General features: G+C 41.5%; 1 long non-coding RNA gene across 2 annotated transcripts in view; it reads right to left on the bottom strand.

Annotated features, from left to right (window-relative positions):
* Positions 1 to 669: 669 nt before the first annotated feature.
* LOC106010817 (uncharacterized) overlaps positions 670 to 26,113 on the bottom strand; it is a 48,316-nt gene continuing 22,872 nt past the window's right edge. The window contains exons 2-5 of one of the 2 annotated variants that reach the window (XR_015443098.1): positions 21,268 to 23,006; positions 11,380 to 11,512; positions 8,827 to 8,894; positions 670 to 8,726 (exon numbers count right to left, since the gene is read on the bottom strand). This is a non-coding gene — a long non-coding RNA (uncharacterized LOC106010817). Of the gene's footprint in view, positions 8,727 to 8,826; positions 8,895 to 11,379 lie in introns of both variants that reach the window. The other variant, XR_015443097.1, reaches the window with a different exon arrangement.

The following is a 26,113-nucleotide window of genomic DNA, read 5'->3' as shown; positions in this document are numbered from 1 at the left end:
ATAACCTAATGACTTTCATTTCCTAATTATCTTGAATAAAAATTTTATTTAATGGAGGGAAGGTCAATAATTTGGCTTATATAAATTATATAACATGCTTTTATACTTGTGTTCTTACTAAGAAAAATACTATAGTGAGTGCATTGCATTGAAGAAGAATGTCATTTTCTCTGGAATGTGCCTTGTGGACTGGGAGCCTGGTGCAGGAACACAGAAATCAGGGGCTGTAGTACTGAGCAAGTTAATTAAGACCACCTAATTGTTACCAAATTTCCATGTGTCTATATGCTGGACAATTTCACTTTTAACAGGTCTCTATAATAAATTCACAGAAAGAAAATAAACATATTAACACATGGAAGTAGCAAAAAACAGTGACAGTTGTTTTTTAAATGTAATTACAATTAGTAATTTAGCTCAGTGGCACCATGCCTGCCTCAAAACCACAAGGTCCTGAGTTCAATTCCTAGTACCAAAAAAATGCATATTACAAATTCACAGGCATTACATTCTATGCCAAATTCATGTATAATAAAATTTTTTTAAACAGGGAGTACCATTTAAAAAGCTCTTAACTGTTTTGGCAGGTCTGGTTCTCCTATTGCCTTGTAGACAAGAAAACAATATACAAGTATGAGAATCTAGAGCGAAGATCTTCAAATTGGGCTTGGGAGTGGGTCGGGAATATAGCTAGTTAGGTAGAATTAAATCACAAAATGTGCACAGTGAAGGTATCACCAGACAGGACCCAAGGAGGTCCCCAAAGTGGAGAGGAGGAATCTTGACTCACCTCACCTATGGCATAGGATGCAGGTTCACTGACTTCCATCACAGAAAAAGAATTTTCAGAATGCTTCACTAAGAGGCATAAAGAAGTTTATTAGACAGAACTTAAAACCACTCAAAGTGTGGTCAGTAACTGGTACCCACCTGAGATGTTTGTATCCCATTTTGGATGCTCTGAGGGGAAGCCCTGCTTCAGCATTTCCTGTGCCTCCTCCTCCTCCTCAGATCACCCTCCTAATAGGGCCTTTCTAGCCTCAGCCCTAATTTGTTCCCTGTCCTGCACTGTAAAGAGTGTCAGTACTAGTTGCTGGCAAACATCCCAGGTTGGCAGATGAGTCCTGAAAATAGATTCTGTCAAAGATATTAGAACCTAGGTTTCTCTGAAAATGGTGGATTCTGAGTTTTCCAGTTGTAGAGGTCAGAGGTGACTACCCTCCAGATCACCTGGGCTAGGGCTGGGTCTAGTGAACCTCCTGAAGGCTAACCCACTCCAAAAGAGACCCAGTCAATTTCAAAGAAGGTGCAGAGCTTATTCTTTGACATCTTAACCCCATAGTCACCTGGGAATCCTGAGGAGAAATTTTTAAGCATGCAAGTCAATGGGGAGGAAGGTCGAGAAGCATAGGACCCCATAGTAGGGACAAGTTCAAGGGGTACTAAAGTGTAAAAAGAGGGCAAGTCAGGATATGCAAATCAGGAAACTAAAGGCAAACAAAAGGGTCCAGGAGACAATTAGAAGGACCCTCTTTCAACTAGCAAGCAGTCCTCAGAAACCACTGACATCAATCCAATGCCAAGAAGAAAGGCAGTTAAGATGACCAGGGGGAAGGAAGGCCAGTAGAGCAGTGGGGGAGCAGCTCAAGAAGGCAGAACAAAAATTCACAGGGCAGTGGGGATCCGAAGTGCGCAGTCCTATGGTGGGACCCACAAGACCAGTTACAACCAGGAAAGTGGGGCCTGGGTCCAGGATAATTTGGGCACTTCCAGAGGCAACATTGATAGAGCCACTCCTGATATAGAAAGAGACACCAGAAGGCCAGGTGTCTGAGTGGAGTCAGGAGTGTGTCAACAGTGAGGTCGAGGAGGGAGAGGGCCTGGTAAGGGGGAAGAAAGGGGTTTTGGGAACAGCAGGTCCAAAGAGATGGATGGTGAGTGGGATCAAGAAGACAGTTGAGAGAGGAGAGACGGTGGGGGGCAGGGGGTTGATGAGCAAAGTTCGGGATAGGCTGGCAGTAGAAATAGTTAAGGAAATGAAGGAGTCTGAGAGGTCCCCAAGCATATTCATTGGGGGGTTAGGCCAGGTGGTAGGGCAGAAGGAAAAGAGGCAATATGACAGAAAAGATGGGGCAGGAGCAAAATCCAGATGGGCCCAGAGGGCCAGGGAGGGGGCAAAATGCCAATTAGAGGAATGAAGAGACTTTGGGTGGCGATGACAATAACCTGGGAGGAAAACAACAGCACCCTGATGAAACCATGTAGGGCTGGAAGATGAGGCAAAAGAAGGGGCACAACAAGGGCACTCCGAGGGAGATCGAGAGAGACACTAGGTTAGAGTGGAATTCCCGGCCCAAGGGAGTCAGCAGAGAGCTTTAGAAAGAAGAGGGGACCTGTCACTGACAGGAAGCAGGGATGTTCTGTCATTCGGCAGACGGAGTGAAGGAAGAAGCTAATCCTAAATAGGTCAGAAGGCCAAAAAGAAGGCCCAAGTTGTCACAGGCAGAGTGACCAACCCGATATCCCATAACAGAACAGAAGGGTGAACCTAGTCAGACTCAGCGGGAAAGCAGTCAGGGGAGTCCTGGCAGCAAGAGATCAGCCACAATTCAGAGAAAGAAGACAGATCCGAGTGTCCGGAAACAACAGGGTGTCAGGACATAGAGAGAATCTTTTAGTACTTATGTGGTGCACCCTTGAATGATGTCGTGTGGAGAGCCAACAGCTCTATAAGTATTAAGATGGACAACTTGGATTTCCTATGAAAGGGTTAAGTGAAATATTGTAGAGCTTGCTGTCCAGCTCTGAAGAAGTTAGGCATAGGAGAAAGTGATAAGAGCAGCACAAGGACACGGAGCTAGGGAAAAGAAAACACGGGACTGTCTCAGGCCTGGGGAATTTCCAGATGTGCCCTATGTAAGATGTTTTCTATTCTTGAGTGCTATAAAAGAGAGCAGTAAAGTCAATAAAGTTGTTCGGTCTTGCCTGGGAGCCCCCTTGTCTTCTTTTCTTCAATCCTCACGCCCCGTTTCAGGTTCTGTTCGACTTGCCCCGGCTGGTCCGCGGCAATGTCGTGACAAAGGGAGGGGGTGTTCCTCTCTGTGAAGAAGCACTCAGTCAGTTGACTGCCCACAGGCCTCTCGGCCACTTTAAGGACCATCCAGGCTTTAGGGTGTATTTATCTCATCACAAGAGTACCCACTTGGCCTTCCTTAGATGCATCCATGGAATCACAGTACAACCTCATTCAGACCCCGTAACTCCAAGCGGGGAGAATCTCCCCCTTTGTCATGGGGCATGGACGGAAAGGTCTATAGCTTACACTGTCCATTTCCAGTCATACACCCATTCATACAGCAATCATTGAGAGATTAAAAACATTCCAAACCCTTCCCCAGGGATTTCCCAGATTGGCTGATTTGCAGCCAGACCAGAACAGACCAGACCAGAAGGTCACCTCAGTCAGTGTCTTAACCTTAGGAGGGGCCTAGGGGATGCCTTCCTCAAGGACTATTGTTCCCACCAGAACAGAAGGATCCTTACCTTCAGGCCAGACCAGATGGACTCCGGAAATTTTGGGGGATGTCTCAGGTGTTTCTGTGGTCTCCTCAGCGTTGGCAGTGAGACTACAGGGCCCTGGAACATCTCAGGGGGGCCTCCCATATAGTTTGCTGCCACAGACGGGAGGGACCACAGCGAGGTCAGTCCACACATAGAGTGTCTATCTCCCTGGGGCCTCCAACGTTATAGAGCTGGATGAATTGGAACTATAGAGATCTACCACACTCTGAATCAAGTTGAGTCCTTTATTATTGTCATAAGCCAGTGATCAAGAGTGACTCATGCCAGAAAAATTCTTGACAAAGGAAAAGCAGCTTTTGGGATCCTTTTAAATGGCTCTTCTAATTGTGGAAGGCTCAGGGAGAGGGGGTGTGCAAGTTTAATTTCACAGGAACAGAACTTTGCTAAATTAGTGGGGGTCAAGGAAAGTTTCACAAAGTTTAATTGAAAGAAAATATCACACAGGTGCAGAGCATACTGTTTACAAGATAGTAAAGATAACATAGCTGCAAACTTACACAGGTAAAGAGTACACTGTTTACATGGTAGTAAAGATAACATAGTTGCAGATTCACACAGGATGTGGCAGTCTGTCATGTATTAACTGAGGGGACTCTCATGGGGGAAGGGGAAGGTGACCACCCAGAATCACTTGACTTTATACAAATGGAGTCAGGTTGACTATCACAGGATTCCATTAGACATAAAGTAAAGGTGTGCAGTGGAGTTTGGCAACTGATGGATTTGTTACAGATTCTGGGATAGTGGAGTCTCCTTCTAGAGGTGTTTCTAGGTTCTTTCTGCCCTGAGCAAAGAATTAAGTCAAGACAAGTACAAGCGGTAGCAAGATTTTATTAAAGGTAGGAAAAGAAACTGGCTCTGCAGAGCAAGTCTGGGCAAAGTAAAAGTAAGAAAAGAAATAACCACACAGCGTGAAGGTGGGCCACCATGCAAGAGAGGACACAGAGGCTAAAAACTCAGTGTGGGCTATCTTTTTTGTATCACCCACTCCTCAGGCTGACATCAGGTCTAGGCCATTCTATCAAAAACCTGCTCGAGTTTCCATGAGAAGTCCACAGGCAGGGCTTTGGGAACTATTCCACCCACATATTCCAAAATCTCATCATACTTCCTTTCTCAGCCAGTCTTGACCATGCCCTACTTTCCTGTCTCAAGTTAAAGACAAGTGGTCAAAGTTCTTACACATCAAGGGAAGGATTTAGACATAAAACAGTTTGTGCGTGTGTGTATGTGTGTTTGTGTATATGTGTGTGTGTGTGTGTGTGTGTGTGTGTGTGTGTGGTACTGGACCTTATGCTTGCCAGGCAGGTATGGCACCACTGAGCTACATCCCTGGTCAAGGGAAGGATTTAATCCTCCAGGAAAGGGAGGCACTGGTAGCAAAAGAAATACTGGATCAGATTTATTCTAGTAAGGACTATTATCCCCAGAGTGGGAACTATACTGTTATGGATGATGAGGTCCCAATGTGGAGAACTTTAAGTGATTCTGAAGTGAGATAGAAGAAATAAAGATAGGTAGAAAGGAGGCCAGGAAAAATCACAATTTTAAAAATAAAAACTGCAGCTTCAGAACACAAACCCAGATTAATTTTTTCCTGTCTTTTCTACCAAAATACAAGAAGCCTGGGCAATTCCTTCTTACCTGCAAATTGGTTCAGCCCTTCCCTTTTTACTTGCAAATAGACTCTTTCACCTGGGAGTAGACCACCTCCTTTTATAGAAGATGGTTCATTTAGTTAGTTTATGAGTAAGGCAGCTAGTTAGTGGAAGGGCCTGAGATAGAGTTGGGTGACCAGTCATACAAACAACAAATTTCCTCAGGCAGTGTGAGATGCAGCCCATTCCCTACAAAAGGGAGTTGCAGTCACTCCTTACTAAGCTCTTGAGTTTTTAAGGAATTTAAATACATTGGACTTCCTCAGCCAGTGTGAGGTGCAGCCCACTCCTTACCTTCTTCAGATGTGCCCCATATTACTGAAATGGGGAATAGAGGCAAAGATTTACATAGTATTCTAAAATATATGGAGTGGTTATTCTTATTTTAACATTTTCCATTAATCTAGAGAGGATAAGGAAGACAGGACTCATTTTATTCTTTACTGCCATGTGTTTAACTTTTCAATAAATGGCACCAAATGTTTTCAGAATTTTAATGTGTTGATCAGCAGAGGGAGCCATAGTCTCCATTTCTCTAGCACCTTAAATCTGGCTGTCCAGCTTGTTTTGTAACTAGAGGAATAGTAATGAAGATCCCATGTGAAAGTCCAAGGTTCTGGTGAGTTCGCTGCATGGTTGCTGCTTTAAACATTTGTCTTTTGCTATTGTCTTGTTCTGTCTCCACACTGACGTGGTTTGCTCTCTCCTCTCCCATGAATCCCTCAGAGCCACTAGAGAACCTACTGACACCACTATAACGAGTGAGCTCAGCAGATTCGCTAAACTGAGTTGTAATTATTTACATCATAAAGGCATTTGTTAAAACAATTATTTTTTACATGTTGTTTAAAAGACATTTATCTCTTTAAGATTCATTTATATAGCACTTACTTAAATTTTGAGATTCTTTAGTAAGTCCCATTAAATATACAGGGAAAATATTTCATAGGCTCTAAGCATCCAACACATTTTTAACTGTTACATCCTGCATTCTCTAAGTTTCCATACTAGATCCTGAGGCCACAACATTGAGAAATTACATGTGTAAAGCCAAGTGTGGTGGTGCATGCCTGTAATCCCAGCACTCAGAAGGCAGAGGCAGGAGGATCACTGCTAGTTTGAAGACAGGCTGGGCTACATAGTGCACTCAAGGCCAGCCTGAACTACCTGAACAACATAGCGAGACCCTGTCTCAAAAAAAATTACATGTGTAATACTGATCTGTATGTAAACAAATGTGCATTTTATATGAAAAATGAGGCAATCTATATGCTCCCAACACGTTTATTTACTTGAGACATAAGCATGGAATCATTTCCACACTTTCCCAAGGGGCATATTTGGTGCACCATTCGCTCTACAAAAGAAGAAAGAAAAGAAGGAGCTGGGAATTCCAAGACCTAACAGCATTAGAAAGTTCAAGATGCCTAGTAAACACCTCTATGATGTTTTTCCCATATAAAAAACTGAATTGTTTTCCAGTACCAGGGATTGAACCAAGGGCCTTACACATTCGAAGCAAGTACTCTATCACTGAGCCATAGCCCTAGCCCTGAAATTTAACTTTTAAAAAAAAGGTTATTTTTGAATTGAGAAACATTTATTTTAAATATATCCTTTCTAAAAGCCCTACTGTAGACGGTTCCAGGGGCCCTCTGGATTTGAGAAGCCAGTACAATGTGAAATAGGCCTGGTATGTCATGATATCCTATTTTGGGAGAGGGGGCATCCATCTCTCCTGTTTTGCCTAACAGAGCACAAAAAGCCACAGAACACAAGAGGGAAGAATGTGAACATGGAAATCCCTGCCAGTCCAAAGGCCTGAGCACTTCCCTTTGTGCCACTTACCTCTGCCCTGGGTGTGGACCCTGACTAAAAATTAATCTAACTCAGATAGAGCTCAGGGGAAGCTCAGCCTCTTAACTCCCAGGAGCTTTCCAGGATTATAAACTAGGGTATAGAGAGCAATCTGGGAAATAATGGAGGACCCTCAGGCAATTTTCTCTCTGCAACCAAGAGGCAGCACCGTGTCCATGATTCCTAGCCCCAGGGTCTTGGGGACAGGGATCAATTAACCAGAACCACCACACTGCTACTAAGGGAAGTACTATTTGTAGTCCACAGACTAATAATATTATTCAGCTATGAATTTATTCACAGTTTGAGATTCTAAAACAGAAGAGTATTGGTGACATGAAACTGAGGCTGTGACTCTCATAAAGCTTCATGGTGTTTAGGTCAGAATAGCACCATCTCTAGTGCTGTGTGGCTATGCCTCAAGGGATTTTAAGAAAAGCTTGTTATCATTAATCCTCACAGGGATGGCATAAGAAATGAATAGGATATATGTTGTGTTAGTGGGTTTTCAATTATAAAAATCTATATTGTACCAGAAGCTCCTGGTTTGGGTAATATAACTGCAAGAACTGTGGACCCTGCTGGGGCTTTCATGTGTGCTTTGGTAATGACAGGTGGAGGCAGCAGAGGGATATTTTCATTCAGAATGCTACTGTTTATACTAATACAGGAGGGAGGCTGTTGCATCAGAATATGGTGATGTTTGCATTCAGTAGTAGCTTATGAAAAAGGCTAATGAGCCTATGGAGTTTGGGATACAAATTAAGGCTATGAAGAGTAGAAGTCATGAGCCAAAATAGGGAGAAAAGCCTTGCACTTAGTTATTCTTGTGGTTTCAGGATTAGGGTTACTTCAAAGAATACAATTAGTTCTGTGGCTCCAAGGACATAGTCTCCCTGCCTGTTAACTAGAATACCTGGTCAAGTAACAGAACAGCAATGCCAATTGCTCCTTTGTTCCCACTTCTGAAAGCACACTGGTGCCTGACAGGCCCTCTTTGATGACGTGGTTTGACTGAGGTTTGCAGAGTCCTTTACATCAGTGCCTGTGCAATGGCCAGGGCTGCCCAGGTAAAGCTGCCTTCACCATCCAGGATTCCCATTAGAGTGTTACCTTCCCACAGAGGAGGTATTGGTAACCTGAAGCTGTTAGAACAAAACCCTGTGGGTACTAACCTAAGTTTGTTGTGGAAGGACTTTGACCATATGGATTGAGCTGGATGCTCTGGAGCAGGGCTTGTGGGGAGGGTGATGCCAGTAGTCTGAGGGGCCTTGCATGGATGAGCAGGAGAAGCACTGGCTCTAACCTGGCCAGAATGGGATTTTAATCCCAATTCTGCCCTCTCACAAACTCAAACCTGACAAATGACATCACTGCTCTAAACTTCGGCTTAGTCATCTATAAAATAAAGTTGAAGATTAGTTGAGTTCCTCAAAAAGATATATGAATGGTGCCTTATGTGGAAATAAACTCTTTGCAGATGTTGAATACATAAGTAAATGAAATTGGGCTCTGTTGGATTCAGGTGGGGTCTAAATATAGCTTCAATGTCCTTCCAAGGAGAGGGGATTCACACGGAGTCCCAGGGCTGGCGGCCATGTGCAGACAAAGGAGGCTAGAGTGGTGCATCTGTAATCCAAGCAGTGGAGAGGATCAGCAGCCACCACCGGAAGCTGGGAGAGGCAGCTCCAACATCACCACCACCACCCCAAACCCAGCCCCAACCCACCTTGAGTCTCCCGAGGAAGCACACACAGTCAGGCCAACAACTCGATCTTGGACTTCTCACCTCCAGAACTGTGAGAGAATGATTTTTTCTTGTTTAAGCTAACCAGTGTATGTATTTTAATGGCAGCCCTGGGAAACTAATGAAACCTACTTCATGGGCAGGTTGTGAGGATTAACTGAGATTACATAAGTAAATTCTTATTAAGTATTAGATATCAGCCCTTTTCTTCCTTCTTCTCAGGGCCTGGAAATAGAAAGACATTCAAGAAGCGTTGTGGTAACTCTGCTGTTACCTAAGAATTTAAAGGTGAGTGCTATTGAAATTTGGCCAATCTGATTTAAAAGGCACAGCCAAATTATGCACTTAGAGGCTTAATTTCTGGAGCTGGAGACTTCTGCTCTTTCTCTATGGGCACAGCAATGGAGCCCTGTGTTGTGGAAGGCAAGCAACGGAAATCTATGCACATTGCTGCTGTGTGTTACTCATGGCCCCTACAGGTGCATATCAGCTTCCACAGACCCAGGGTAGAATACCAGGCAAGGGCCTCTCACAGATTGGATATATCTTCCAAAATTTAAATGTTGGAGCCTAACCCCCAGTACCTTAGATTGTGGCCTTAATTGAAGAAAGGGACTCTAGAGGTAAGCAAATTAAAACGAGGTCATTAGGGTGGACCTTAATCCAACAGGACTGACATCCTCATGAGAAAGGGGTATTTGGATGCAGCTGCACACACAGGGAAAACAGCATATTCAAATGAAGGCAGGGATCGGGGTGATGCTTCTACACACTAAGGAACACCAAAGATCACCAGCAACCTCCACATGCCAAGGGAGAGGCCTGAGACAGATTCCCCATCAGAGCCTTAGAAGGAAACCATCCTGCAACACTGTGTTCTCAGATTTCTAGTTTCCAGATCTGTGAGAGAATAGCTCCTGTTGTTTAAGCCACCTGTGATGTCTCCTCTGGCAGTCCTGGCAAGGAAGAGATACAACTTTGTGGGTCACCATGGCCTGACTGCACTCTCTGGAGTTAGTAACATTCAAACAGATGAGGCTAAATTCCTGCTGGGCTAGGACACAGGCCCTGCCACACCCAGGCTGTGTAAACTGGGCCACTATAGCATTCCTCCCTGCCCGTGGGCCTTATCTGATCAACTGAAATTGTGTGAATCGGGTTGCATAAAAAGCACCTTTTACCATTCCCTACACATTATTTAAGTTCACAGTGATTACTTTTAGACAGTCAGTGCTATGAGAAAAATCAAGGCACGCGGGAGCCTTAGAAATTAGCAATAAGAAACCAAGCAGAGGAGAGAGCTACTCTGTCTAAAAAGAGGTCCTGGAGGAGATGGGGGAAGTGTTGTGTCTCAGAGTCGCTGAGACCTTGCAGCTGCTGCCATGGGAAACACTTGTCCCATAACACTCCGTGCAGGAGCACAACTCCCTGTGGGAACATTTGCTTGCACTTTCTGCTTCCTTGAAGTCATTGTTTCTGCAAGAACTTCAGTCATGCAAGTATAGGACCTTCACAAGTTGGCTACTTATACTGGGGGAAGTAGCCAACTTGTTTGAAATTGTGAAACACATCCAAAAACTGAATGTGTCAGGGAAAATTTCCAGTTTGTTGTATTTGGGCAGATTAATGATGAAGGCTCCTGAAGAGGAAATTTCTCTCCCAAGCAGCAGAATATGCTGCTGAGCCACTAAAACTCAGAACACTTTTCTATTAGGGCGCCCTCACCTTGTGGTTTCCACACATTGCTAAGGGGAAAGTATACCTAACTCAAGTGTTTGTAAAAGAAAAAAGAATAAATACAAAATAAGTTGGAGTTTTAGATCCCTTTGAGCTCCATTTTAGAATGTCTCAGTCCTAATGTATGAGGACGGGTCCCAAAGTGCCATGAGGCAGAAGAAAGAGGCAGGCAGGTCCAGAATTGCACCACTCTATTTTAGGGGTTTTTACTGACAGATGCATATTCCAGGGGGGCAGCAAGAGGAGTTAGATTCTTAACAATTTGGGTCAGAAGGAGGGCGTTTTTGTGACTTAGGACAAAAGCAACCTCATCCTAGATGGAATGTTCCCAGTTATCTTAAGATAACTGGGCACTTCTCTGGAACCAGGGTCTAGATGTAAAGCTCCACATCCCCCTCTAATGATTTTGTCTGTTATAGTTTGCTGGGAAATTCTGTAGGAAAAACAACTAGGATTACTCTGGGGCAGTCATGGCCAGTTCAACTCAAAATGCCTGCAGCAATGTCAAGCTGAAGCCACATAAACTTTACATGGTTTAATTAAAGTAGTAGTCTGAGAAGAAAGCATGAATCTACATACCAGGAAAATGATTAGGCACATTACATTCTGAGAACATTTTCACCTCCCAATATGTTCTCAGAAAGCAATGAACACATTTAAATTTATAATTACTTAAAAATATATTTTAAACTATAAATAAAGAAGTATATTATTATGATAAGAAACATGCATAGGGTGATGAGCTGCACAGAATCTAGAGAAAGTAAGGACTGGTCAGGAGAGAACATATGTGGATACCTGTATGGGTAAAGGCTGCGTGTCTCAGGCGTAAGCACAGTTATCAGAAGCAGCACTGCAGGGGACAATGGCAACTGCCTTGCTCTGGAAGCGCTCAGACCTCTTCTTCCACCTTCTATAGCTACTTCAGCTTCTGAAGTCAAACACAGCAGATATGCACGTCTGAATGCAATTTAGTAATAAATTGCTGACATGATACCTAACAAATTAATCTTGTATACATTGTGCATTTTTAACATCAAATGTCAAAAACCCAACTCCGTTTAGGAATAAAGAAATATTACAGCATCTGGAATCTGAAGAAAAGTTTGAGCAGGCAAATGTAAAAAGGTCATAGCTATAGCTGGCCTCAAGGACAGCTGGTAGCAACCTTGACACCCACAGAAATCTTCTCTCCACCTGTGGCCTCCTTCCTTTCCACGTGGCCAGCTTCCTTGACCACAAACAAGGACAAATAGCTCTAGCCCCACAGTGCAGTCTGCAAAGGTCAAGGCTGGTTCCTCCTCAATTCTAGTTGAACAAGTCCTAGCAGATACCATCCATCCCCCTGAACCAGCCATCTGTGGTCTGGATGTGGGGTTAAAGGGAGGCCCAGCAGTTCTGCCAAAGCCACATGCCTACAATCAGGAGTGGGAGCTAGACAGGGAGCCATTCCCAAAATAAATGACAAGTTGGGGAAGGGCCAGAGAGGAAGGGGATATCCCCAGAAGACCTCCCACCAGACCCCATCTGGGTCTGGTTTCCACTCCATCCCAATAGAACCAAACTGAGGACTGAGTCCTTAACTTATGGACTTTTGGGAACCATTTACAATCCAAACGATAGCAGGCACACATAGGTATTTCAGGTGTTAGGACAAGAGCCTAGGATCCAGGGATGAGGAAGATCTTGTCCTTCTTAAGGAGCCCTTTTAAATGTCACTGGGCAACTTATTGAGCCTCTTAGAACCTCAGTTTTTTGCCAGAATAATTGAGATAATTCATACCTTTCCAGTTGCAGTGAGGCACATGGCATAGTTAGTACCCACTACCCTTTAACATTTACTTAACTCACTACCCATAACATCTACTTAACTAATCTTGGATGTTATGGGTAGTGAGTGTTCGGTCATATATCTTATTAATATTAAACATGCACTACCATAATTTATCTCAGTTTTGGAAATCTAATTATGGTAAATCTTACTTATCTTCAGTTTCCCACAATGTTTACAATAATAATACCTAATATTTGAATTATGACTGACAATTTGAGATACTTAGGCTGTCTAATTAAGTCATGTAATAATCATGCCTCATTTATCTTGAATAATTAGAGGCTTAAAATAGTAATGGAATTACATGAAAATGTAAGGCCTTAGAAATAAAGTTAAAGAAAGAGGAGTTCAAAATTAGAATATTTTTAAGATTTTATGAGTAATGCCATTCATGTACAAGAAAATCTATGAAGTACAGTAAGGTATACTTTCACCTTATTGATTTATTTTTTTCAGTAAACAAGAAATTTTTTAAAAATTAATAAAGATTGTCCGAGTACTACAGGTTTTGAGAGCATTTCTGAATTTCTGGTAATTTAAAGCTGCCACACTTAAGTGGCCTGTCAGAGAACAGCTCACCTTTTTTCAGGGGTATGAGTTAGGTTAAAAAGAAATTGATTTCATTGGCTGTAAATGAGCACCCAGGAACCACTTCTAGAATGTTCTGCCTTATAGAAGAGTGGCAGCAATGATGGGTGGAGGTGGGACTAATACCAACAGGGAAAATGCTGTGAGACATTTGGTTTGGTTTTCTTTTGTTTCTTCCTTATAGAGGAAGTGCTCCTGAGTGTTTTCAACCTAAAATTCCTTAATATGGAAAAAAGAGAAATGTCATTCTGACAGAAAAAGTACTATTTATGTGATCTGGGAGTATTACATCCAAGCTCAGGAGGTATAGACAACAAATAATCAAAAGAGGGTAACTTTGTTATTCGAATGGTATAAATGACAGACTGGAAAATACAAGGGCCAACAGTGTTTAACAGTAAAATTAGTGTCTGCCCATTTCAAATTCTGTGCCGGAAATGAAGCAGCAAAAGAAAATGAATACTTATATTTGATGATCAAAATGTTGAGTGTTTTATAATAACTTTACTTAGCTCCTTGTAAATAATTAAAAGGAAATAACATAATTCTATTACACTGCATTGCCTCAGAATTAATTGAATATCTTCATGAGAGAGGTATAAGGCAAAATAATAGATTTATTGCAAAATGTTTAATTTAGGCTAGTGTCTTCTGCATATTAATTTTTTAAATGCCATTGTATATCAAAATAAGCAAACATCCTTCTAATGCTAGGAAAGGATAGATAAATGAAATCCTAATTTTAGATTTACATGTCCAATAATGTTTCTATTAATTAAATCCTGGCCCACATTCCAGATCTAGAATATTTTTCACTCTCCTTTGAGTTGTATCTTAATAAAACTGTTTTTAAAAATAGAGCATATGTGCTCACTTCAGCAGCACATATAATAAAAATAGAGCATGCACTGACCGTAGCCCAGTGTTTAGATGTCACCAGTATACACGTGATAAGTTTGCACAATGAACATCAACCTGGATAAATATCACCTTACTATCAAAATCCTGACATAACTGATATTATTGTACACTTACTGAGTATTATGAAACACTCCCAACACTTCATGGGAATAATATCATTTGATTTTTATGAAAACTGTGATATGTCAGCTTGAATGTATTAAGAAACACATGGTAGATTAGTGGAAAACAGTTTTGGGTGTGTCTGTGGATGACTGACATGTAGGTCAAATTCCAAAAAAGACCCCTTCCCCAGCGCACAGGAGGTGAGCCGCTCCCAGCACCCCGGAGGAGGCTTCCCGAAGGAAGTAACATCCCCTTCCCCAGCCCACAGGAGGTGAGCTGGGCGGGTACCAGCAACACCCCCCCCCCCGTCAAAAATGAGAAGACACGAAAACTAGTCTCAAAACCAGACTTCCACATCACCGAGAACAACCCCAAAGGGAAACGAGATGGAACACTCTGATAGGCAACCACCTGGACTCCCTGAGCTGGCAACAAAAGAGGATCTAGAAAAAATAAAATAAGAAATAATTTCTCAGATAACAGCAGAGATTGTTCTCATAGTATCAGACATGATTAATAAATCTAGAGAAGGCACAGATAAAAGAATAGAGGAACTGAGGGACATGATGGAATCCCAACATAGGAAACAAATGGAATCCATAAAACAGATACAAACAGATTTCCAGGAGATTAAAAACTCCATTGAAAGCTTACACAGCAGAATGAGCCAATGTGATGACAGAATTTCAGACATAGGAGATAAGATTGCAATTAGTGACCAGGAAAAGAAAAATTGCTTTAAAATAGTAGGGGACTACGAGAAATCAATCCAGCAGCCACTAGACGATGCAAAGAAGAATTACATAAGACTGATGGGAGTCAATGAAGAAACAGGAGAGAGTGCAGATGACATTAAAAAACTGTTCACAGTAGTGATGGCAGAAAACTTCCCAAGGAGGGGAAAAGAACTTGACATACAGATAAGGAAGGCATATAGGACTCCAACTAGCCTTGATCAAAAAAAATCTACACATAGTCATATAATTGTTAAGATTCCAGAAACCCAACAGAAGAACAAAGTTCTGCAAGCAGTTAGAGAAAAGAAACAAATCACATACAAAGGAAAGCCCATCAGAATCACAGCAGACTTCTCAATGCAAACCCTCAAGGCAAGAAGAGGTTGGAGTGATGCATTTCAAGCCCTAAAGGAAAACAGTCTCCAACCCAGATTGATGTACCCTGCAAAACTATCTTTCAAAATTGATGGTGAAATAAGATACTTTCATGACAAAGAGCACCTTAGGAACTTCATGAAACCAAACCAGCACTCCAAAAAATTTTAGACAAAATCCTAGGAAAAGACAACAAGGATCACAACCCCAGGAAGCCCAGCAGAATTAATCCATTGAGTGTGACAAGAAATTGAAGACAAAGGGGGAGAATCCAACAAAAAGAAAAAGTCATGACAATGATAAGTCAATACATATCTGTACTTGCTATTTATCATCTTCTTATGTCTACTTTTTAATTGGGTTGTCTATTGATGAGCTGTAAGAGTTTTATATATATTCTGATCTTAGGTTATATGTATTATATGTTTTTTTGTTTTTTTGGTTTTTGGTACCAGGGATCGAACTTGGGTCCTTGTACTTGCGCAGCAGGCGGCAAAACCACTGAGCTAAATCTCCAACCCTATATATGTATTATAAATATGGTCTGTTTAAGGAATACTTTTCATTTTCTTAGTGATGTCATTTAAAGTTCTAAATTTTGATAGAATCTCATTTATCAATTTCTTTCTTTTATACGTCATGTTTTGTGTATCCTAGGAAATTCTTACCTACCCTAAATACATGAACATTTTCCCTTATAATTTCTTCTTAAAGTTTTATAGTTTTAGTCTTTCATATTTAGGTTCATAGATCCTTTCAACTTGTTTTTATGTATGGAAATAAAGGGTTGAGGTTAATTTTTTACACAGGGATACCAGGTGTTCTAGTACCATTTGCTGAAAACATTATCTTTTCCTCTGCTCTTGAATTGAGTTTATGTTCTATAAAATGTTAATGTTAAATAATCTTTCAAACCTCAGTGGACCATATATGTATGGTTCTATTTCTAGATTCTCTGTTTCATTCCATTGATCTATATGTCTTTCCTTATGCCAACACTGCCTTGATTACTGTAGCTTTAGAGGAAGTCTTAAAATTAGGTAATAAATGTCTTTCAACACTGTTTTTTTTTTCTTTTTACTTTTCTAGGTCCTTTGTACTTCTACATAACTTTTAAATTTCAATATCCAATTCTTCATTTATAGCAAGTATACATAGACCTGAATTTTTATATATACCTTGTGTTTTCTAATCCTGCTAAATTCAAATACAAGTTCTAGGGGCTCCTAGAGATTTCTTAGTATTTTCTCTGTAGATGATCATTTCATCTACATATAAAGATTTTACTTCTACCTTGTCAATCGTATGCTAATTGCTTCTTTTTATTGCCAGACTATTTTGGTTTGGGCCTATTTTCAAAGTTTAATGGACAGATGAAGAGTAGGCATATCTACCCTTGTTCCCCACCTTAGGGAGAAAGCATTGTATCTTTTCCGTTCATATAAGGCATTTTTGCTGGAAGTATGGAGTACATGGCTTATCTGTTGAGAAGGTTCTGGTCTACTTCTAGTCTCCTGATAGCTTTCACCATGAACAGTTGTAGAATTTAGTCCAATACTTTTTCTGCAACTAGTGACAGGATCACATGGCTTTTTCCTTTCCTCTGTTAAAATGATAACTTATGGGGGTGGATCTTCCAATGCTGAAGCAACACTGCCATCCCTATAATAAAACCACTTTCTACATACTGCCAGATCTGACTTATAAGAGTTTGTTTTGTTAAACAAATTTTTATTTATGTTCATACTTTTTTCTTCTATTATCTTTATCCAGTTTTAGTATTAGCACAATGCTGATTTCCTAAAATGAGGGGAGAAGTGTTCCTTCTTTCTTCTGCTTTAAATGTTTGATATAATTTATCAGTTAAAATGTATATGAGCCTATTGTTGTCATATAGGTAGGTTTTCAAGCTAGGAATATACTTTCTTTAATAGGTGCTATTCAAATTTTATATTTCCCCCAGAATCAGTTTCATTAATTTGTCTTCCACGGTACTTCTTAGAAGTTGTCAAGTTTATTTCAAAAAGGATTTTTATAATATAATTTCTATATCCTTTTAAATTCTGTAAAAGCTGTGGTAATGTTCTCTAAATTTTGACATTGTAATTTAAAAAATGTATAATGATATTGTGTATTAGGAAGAAAAGGTCTAAAGGAGTAGGCGAAGTGGGAGGAGTAGGGGAAAGGAAAGAAAGGAAAAGAAAAAATCTGAGAAAAGAAAAAAAATGGAAACAAAGTCTTTGCAAATAAGGAAGGGTGGAGGGGGTGAAGGGAGGGCAGGGGAAGGGGAAAAAAAATAAGAACCAAGATACTCATGTAATGGTACAAGATCCCAATGATGTATGTAACTATATTTTATACCTAAAATGTACCAATAAAGTTAATGGGGAAAAATGATAAAAAAAAATCCAAAGAAGAAATAAAGACCCTGGATGTGGGTGGCACCAACCGATAGGTTTGCAGTGCAGATTCTTCAGCCTTTCAGTGCAGACCTTTTGGTCTCTGACGTGGACTTGCACTGGACTCTGCAGGGAGCTCCAGGCCATTCACCTTCAACTGGATCCTCCCTCTCCAGTATGCAGATGGCTATTTTGCATTCTTCCCTTCCTGATTCCATAGGCTGCCATTGTAAGACTGCTTAGTAAATCTTTTATATCATCATATGCATATATGTACATATATAATATATAAATGATACATTTATATTTTGTATATCATACATAAAGGATATATTTATATTCAATCTTTCTCTAGTGAACCCCTAACTAATAAATTTTGGTATTGACAGTGGTGGTTACAGAGAAATAGAAATGTAAGGATGAATTTCTCTCATCAGTTTAGTGATTGCTGGAGTTGGATAATTTAATAAGATCGAAAGTTGCCATGGTCTCTTTTTCTAATAATGTGGAGAGTACTGATAATCCATGGTATGAACTGTTTAAAGTAATATACAACAAAGAGCCATTTGATTATTGTAATTCACCACTTGTGAAATGCAAGGAATTAGTGACTCTATATATAATTCTTTTTAATATTTTTGGAAGAATGGGAAATGTAAGGATAATGCCCTTTGCACCTCTTGACAAACTAGTAAAGGAAAATTATGAGCTCCAGACATACATAAACAATCTAAAGTCTTCTAAGGGTGAAGACAAATTAATAAAGGAAAATAAGGTGTTCAAAGATTCAAATTCCCAAACACATATAAAGACTCTAAAGGTTTCTCAGTGTGTCCTGAAAAAAGAATCTTCTCCCCTTTAGCCACAGGGCTGAAGTCGCAGAAACCCAAGCACAAGCCCTCGTAATTTGATTGACTGAATTACAGTGTAAGTTTAACACTGCCTCAAAGAGTATCTGAAGTGAAAAGAGGGTGCTGTTCAGAAAAGAATGGAATCTTGTATATCAGGATGGAGATGTTTGGGAGAAACTGGATGAAGCCAGGGACACTGAGCTCCTGAATCTTGATGAGATTATTTCCCAGAAGAAAGACTTCCCCACCCTCCATGCCAGAGGCGTCCCCAACCCCAACCCGCGTAGTGCTGGCCTTTCCCGGTATACTTGAGGAAAGTAATCCTGTTTTGCCTATGAAAGTAATGCCATTCCTAGTACAGTTACTGAGCAAATGGTGGTGATACATCTCAACATACACCCACTTTTGCCCCTAGGCCTATAGCCAGGCTCAAATCCCAGAAAGCTCCTAAAGGTGAGATATACAGCATGACCCATGAAAAGGTTTGCCATATTCCTGAAGAACTTCTCAAGGGTTTTTAAAAAATTCCTATAAGCAGAGGTCTGAATAACAAATATGGGAATGGATTTTAAAGAGTGTGGAATAAAGTTGGAAGAAACATAAACCTGGCTCAAACTGAGCTTTTCAATATGGACCCATTAACTAGATTTAGAGTATAATTTTGGAGCTAGTGGAGTTAAAAATTATTAATAGTTTATTTAGCTACCTGGTTGAAGTCTGGATCAAAAAATGGCCCATTGTGAATGAGCTAGAGATGCCTGAAGGACAGTAGTGAAGGGAAGTCTTCACAATGGGCAAACTTTGTTCAGTCTACCTGGTCATACATTTTTTTCCTGGACAAAAAATGGCCAGATGTGTGACTATATACTGATGCATGGGCTATAGCCAACGGTTTGACCAGATGGTCAGGGACTTGGAAGGAAAATGACTGAAAAATTGGTGACAGAGACATTTATTAGGTATGTAGATAGACCTCTCCATACTGATGAAAGATATAAAGATATGTGTATCTCACATAAATGCTTACCAAAAGGTGACCTCTGGAGAAGAAGATGCTAATAATCAAGGGGATAGGATTACCATTTAGTGGATAGCAGTCAACATTTCCCTTCAGCCAACCCTGTCATTGCCTAATGGGCTCATGAACAAAGTGTTCACAGTGGCAGGGATGGCAGCTATGCATAGGCTAGCAACATGGCTTTCCACTTATCAAGGCTAATCTGGCTATAATTACTGCTGAAAGCCCAGTATGACAGCAGCAGAGACCAATATTGAGTACCTGATATGACACATCATGCAATCAGCCTTGTTTGGTGACAAGTTGATTATATCTGACTGCTTCCCTCATGGAAAAAACAGTACTTTGTCTTAACTAGGATAGGCACTTATTTCAGGTATGGATTTGCATTTCCTGCACATAATGCTCCTGCCAAAACTATCTTTTGTGGACTTAGAGAATGCCTCATTAACCATCATGATATTCTATGCACCAATACTTCTGACCAAGACACAGATTTTATGGTCAAAGAAGTGAGGCAATGGGCTCATACTCATGGTCTTACCATGGTCCTCACCATCCAGAAGCAGATGGATTGAAAGAAAGGTGGGATGACCTTTTAAAGATGCAATTACAGTGCCAGCTAAGTGACAATACCACACAGGGCTGGGGCAAGGTTCTCCAGAAGGCTATATATGCTTTGAATCAGCATCCACTATATGGTACTGTTTCTCTGTAAGCCAGGTCCGGAATCAAGGAGTGGAAGTGGAAGTGGTACCACTTACCGTTATTCTTACTGACCCACTAGCAAAAGTTTTACTTCCTGTTCTCACAACCTTATGCTCTGCTAGCCTAGAAGTCTTAGTTCTAGGGGTGGGTAGAGGGCTGGTATCAAGAAGAACAACAATGCATCCAGTGAACTGGAAGCTAAGATTTCCCTCTGGTCATTTGGGTTCCTTATGCCTCTGAGTAAACAAGCTAAAAATGGAGTTACAGTGTTTGGGAGGATGACTGATCCAAACTACCAAGGGGAAATTAGACTATTACTCCACAACAGAGGGAAAGAAGAATATATTTGGAGTGCAGGAGATCCCTAGGGCACCTCATAGCATTACCATACCCTGTTATATAAGTCAATGGGAAACTACAACAACTCAATCCAGGCAGGTTGACAAGTGTCCCAGAACTTTCATGAATAAAGGCACAGGTCACCCCTCCAGATAAAGAACCAGGACCACCTGAGGTGCTTGATGAAGGCCAAGGAAATGTACACTGGGTAGCAGAAGAGGTAGTTATAAATACTAGCTATGACCACATGATCAGTTACAGAAATGAGGATTCTGTCATGAGTATTGCTTTCTTATTTTGTTAATATGCTTATGCACATATACTTATGTATTAAGCAACTATCTGTTTCTTTCTTTGTAACATAATGTTGATAGACAATATTAGTTCTTAAATATTATTAAATCTATATAATATTTAAGTTATAAGGAGAGAAGTAAGCATCACCCAAAGAAAAACTTTGCTTCTATTCTGGGGAAGGAATTAGTGTATTTCCATTGGTATGCTGGAGACTTGTATCACGTCAGGTATAACTATGAACTTGCTATTGTATCTGGAGACTAAATATGGTTTAAGAAGATGTGTATGGTTGTCAAGTTCACAAGGGGTGGACTGTGATCATTAATTGTGATATGTCAGTTTGAATGGATTAAGAATGCCTAGTGGATTAGTGGAGCACAGTTCCAGGTGTGTCTGTGGATGACTGATGTATAGACTGCAAACTGAGGAGGGAAGACTCACCCTGGATGTGGATGCCACCAACCAATTGTCTTGTAGCCTGGACTGAATAAAAAGGGAAAGAAGGAAGTCTTACTTTTGCTTCTTTGGAGGCACTCCAGCCTTGCCCATTGCCTTCGGATGTTCATCTCCAGTTTGTTCAGGCCTCCAGTGCAGACTTTTCAGCCTTGCAACACAGACCTTTTGACTCACACTGGAATCTCCACTGAGCTTTAAGACTTTGACCTTCAACTGGATCCTCTGGCTTTATAGTACACAAACGGCCATTTTTGCATTCTTCCATCTCTGACTTCATAGGCTGCGATCGTACACCTGCTAAGTCAATCTTTTATATGCTGTATAATCATATATTTTATTATATTAAATTTGTTCCCCTAGTGAACACTAATTGATATACCTTTACTTTCTCTATTATTTGAAAGAGGAAACTAAGAGTTGTCCAAAGTCACACAGTTGGGAAGAGAGAGCAACAGAGCCAGGTGATATAGCCCTGAGTGTAGACACTGTCATCTGCTGAGGTTACAAAGGTGTGGGTTCTGAGACCAGGACACAAGTGCTGCATTTGCTCCTCCTCCATCAGCACCTTGCTGGAGGCTCCAATGGACCTCAGTCCCACCCCTATGCCACTGTGAGCCCCTTCGAAGCTCATCATAGGATCACAAAAGGGTATAGAGCCAGATGTCAGAATAACTGAGTCTACATAAAGTAGTTATGCACTAAGGGAGGTTGGCCCACAGGGAAGTGAAGACCTCCAAGTATTAACATCCTACAACTCCGGGAACACCTGGAGACTGACTTCATTCCAGAGTAGATGCAGGTCACAGGCCCTGTTAGGGGCTGACTTTGGACTAGGGACCCCAGAGCCAACCTTGAGCACAACCTGACTCAGGCATGACCTCGCTAGCATGGCTTCACTGCAGGTTTCAACCATGTGCTCCTTACTACTGCTCCCCCAGTACAGAAGCCTAAGCGTCTGAGAAGGAGAAGCTGGACCCTGTGCCTTCTCTTGCCTGAAACATACAGAATTCCAGGATTGCTTCTTTGCACTCTGCTCCCTTAGCAGATTTTCTTAAAGGTTGCAGTGTGGAGTGTGGTCCTGCTCATAACTCTGTGAGGGTTACAGATGCAACCCACTTTCTCAGGGGACCCTGAAGGACAAGGACTGCTTAAAGGTCCCTAACTAGCACTGTATCTCCCTCCAAATCTATTGAAACTCCACAGATCTTACCTCAGACCACCTCCACCCTTCACCTGCCCTCAATACCTTGCTGCTCACCTTGGTTAATGTCTTCTCTTGCATTCTGATATTTTCATATGGAGATTTATTAACAATTTGTCCATTTTCACCTTTCCCTCTAGGTGATCAAACATACTGTTACCCCAACTTCAGAGCTTCACAGATGCCAAAAAGACAGATAAACAAAGTTTGAAATAGCTCTTTATGACATGAAAGATTGGGAAAGCAGTGAGAGAGAACTTCCAAAGTTGAGTTTAAGACAATGCTTTTATAATCTTATCTTTCTCCAACCCCATCAGAATCAGCTTCACGGCAGTTCAGGAGGGTGAATGTTCCAAAGACAGCACAGAGTCAGCTCTCTGGGTTCCAGCAGCAGCAACAAACAAGATGCATGTCTTTTTTGTCTCTCCTGCAGACCAGAGTTAAAATGCGCGTGCATGCACACGGGTGCGCACGCGCACACATACACACACACACACACACACGCGGATCAACAGAGAGGAAGCTTTTCTTTTCTTCTGAATTTACTCTTGATCCTCTGCTTTCAGTCTGTTAATTTAGTAACTCTTTTCTCTTACCTGAAAGGTGATACAATTATAAATATTTGACTTGCCAATACTTTTCGACCATTAAGTTGTTCTCCAGTGTCTTAACCAAACAGTGAGTTGCCCAAGCGCAAGGACCCGAGTCCGATCCCCGGTACCAAAAAAAAATACACCAAACAGTGAGCAAAAGCAGAGAAAAGATAAATTTCAAAGAGGTCTCGTGGTTCTTGTTAGCTGTCTTGCTGAAAGGTCTGTTCAATAATTTTTTAAAACAAACAATTTGGTTTGGTTTTTGTTTGATTGGAGATAAAGCATAATAAGGTATTCAGTTTAATTTGAATGACAGGTAAATAACAAATAATATTTTATGTAAGTGTTTCTAAAATATTGTATATTAGACATATATGATGTATATTTGCACTAAAATATATGCATATTAATTTACTTACAATTCAAATTTGACTGGAAAGTCTCCATTTTAATTTTTTTTTTTTTTTGTACTGGGGATCGAACTTGGTACCTGGCGCTTGCAAGGCAGGTGGAGGAATCACTGAGCTAAATCCCCCACCCTGCATTTTAATTTTCTACATCTGGTAACTAGATTGTTTCTATGTCTTATCACAAAGTACTCTTGACAAGCAAAAAACACATTATTTGAGAGCCTTACAAACTGAAAGGTGACACATAAAAGATTCATAAAGCATAAATTCCTTGCTCTGAGCTCAAAATACACTTACAGAAGTAAATAAGACTATGCTAGTTACCATGGGAGCGAACCAAACAAATGTTTCCTGATTCATGTGTAAGTGTAATATTACCTCGTTGAAATTGGAGGGATGGTTCAATATGGCTGCAAAATTAGTGACCAAATAAAACAGAATTTTGATTTTTATTTATTTTTTGCAAATCTTGAATGCTGGTTTTGAGGGTTTCACTAATGGAGAAGACGGTGCTGTGATGATGTGATGATGTGAGCCAGTTGGAAGAGAACTTTGGGTCTTGCCAAGGACTCTTGGCTTACAGTCAAGTGTGCCTTTCTTATTTCGTCTCACTTTACCTCTCTGCCCACATCACTGCCTTAGTGTATGTGGAGCAGCACTGCTCACAGTCATAATTTTAACTCTCAAAAGAATCAAGGAACTGGGCATGATGGTGCATTCTTGTATTCCCAACTACTGGGGAGGATGAGCCAGGAGGAACCCAAATTTGAGACCAGCCTAGGCAATTTAGTGAGACCCCAAATCAAAATGGGGGGGGGGGAAGGAAGGAAGGAAGGAAGGAAGGAAGGAAGAAAACATTGGGGATCTAGCGCAGTATAAATACCCTGGTACTGCAAAAAAGAAAAGGCAATCAAGGGAAAGAGAGGCATTTTCCCATATGGTTTGGGAGGAGGGGATAAAAGAAGCAACCAAAAGAAAGCACAGCAAGGAGAAGTTAACTGAACTGTGAGTTCCACAGGGGAGGAACGGAAATGAGACTGGCCACAGCCACCAGATGATCAAACGGCCATGGACATGCAGCAGCTGAGGAAGCAAAGGGGCATGGAGAGAATGACTGGTCTTCATCCAGTCATACAGCCTGGGGTGAAACAAAATGTCCAAAAGCCAAATTTCAACTTTGGGGGTAATTCTATCTCACAACTATATTCATTTCATGGTCCTTTATGATTTTTTCCAGAAATATTCATTCAAAAGAAGCCTTTACTTGCAAAGGAGGATATGTGTACAATATTGTTCTAAGACAATTCTCTTCCTAAATTTGACTTTTCTTTTTTTTGAGACAGGGTCTTGCTATGTAGTTCAGGCTGGCCTTGAACTCACTAGGTAGCCCAAGTTGGCTTCAAATTTACAGTGATCCTCCTGCATCAGCCTCCCAAATGCTATGATTACAGGCGTGTGCCACCAGGTCCTGCTTTGCTTTTCCGGGCAGGGGGTGTCTCACTGTGTAGTTTAGGATGGCCTTGAGCTCATGGTGATCCTCCTGCCTCGGCCTTCCCAGTACTGGGATTATCAGTGTGGATCACCACACCCAGCCCAATCTGACTTTTTAAAATCATGCTAAGTATCTAAACCAACACATTTGGAGCTCTAGTGTCAAGGAACACCCCTAATGATTTGATTTTACGGACCCTGAAGGCAGTCTGGTCTGCAGGATGGCTGTCATTGGGGGATGCAACCTACAGCCTGGGCTTGACTTTCCTGGAGTTGCTCATTAGCTATGTGATCCCATCTATATTTCCTCCATTGCAGAGTCAAGTTATAGCACCTACCATCAGTCAGGGGCAGATCAGAAAACCAGAAACCATGCTTTTTTTTTTTTTTTTTTTGAGACAGGGTCTCACTATGTAGTTGAAGCTGGCCTTGAACTCATTATGTTACCCAGGTTGGCTTCAAACTCACAGCGATCTTTCTGCCTCAGCCTTCTGAGTACTGGGATTACAGGTGTGCACCACTATGCCTGGCCCATGCTATGTATGTAAAAGAGCTGGCAATGGCAGAGCTAAAATGCCATTCAGGGATCTGGAAACCAGCCAGGGGATACAGCAGCAGAGGGCAATGGGAGGGGTAAGAGGGAAGGGAGGCAGAGCAAGGGGCCAAACCAGAGTCACTTCAGCCTCTCCAGTGCCAACAAGGCAGGACCAGGGAGGTGCCACACATGCGCCACCTGAGACAGAGTGGAGGGCAGCTCACTCAGGCTTCTTGATCTCTCCTGGTCTCCTGCCAGGTGCATCCTCTTAACTGAGATCAGCCAGAGCCAAATGCCTCTGGGAGCTTAGGAAATGTACCCTGCAAGGTGGCCTTGGGGACACAAAGCAAAATCAGAAAGGCAGGAGGCCAAAGTGACAATAAACAGGACCAGCCTAGTGACTCCCTTAACTCCTTAAGGCCAATCCTTCCCTCACCTGTGTGTAACTCACTTTTATGACCTGAGGTAGCTACCACACAGATGAAGTCACTTTCCTCATCCCTGCTGGCCAGGGATGGACGCACTCCCCTCTCCCTTCTTCAGGGCACCAATGCTCCTCCTGACCCCCAGTCCAGTCAGTGAAGCCAGTAGGATAAGCACAGCTAATGCATGCCGTAGCAAAACTGTAGGGTCCAGGGAAATGAGAAGACCCACAGCCATAGTGCCACCACCAG

Source organism: Heterocephalus glaber, unplaced genomic scaffold (assembly GCF_053883595.1).
Source record: "Heterocephalus glaber isolate CG9 unplaced genomic scaffold, H.glaber_assembly_v1.0 deba00000331, whole genome shotgun sequence".
NCBI classification, from domain to species: Eukaryota; Metazoa; Chordata; class Mammalia; order Rodentia; family Bathyergidae; genus Heterocephalus; species Heterocephalus glaber.
Note: the sequence above shows the minus strand (reverse complement) of the source record. Positions and strands in the feature narration are given on the sequence as shown.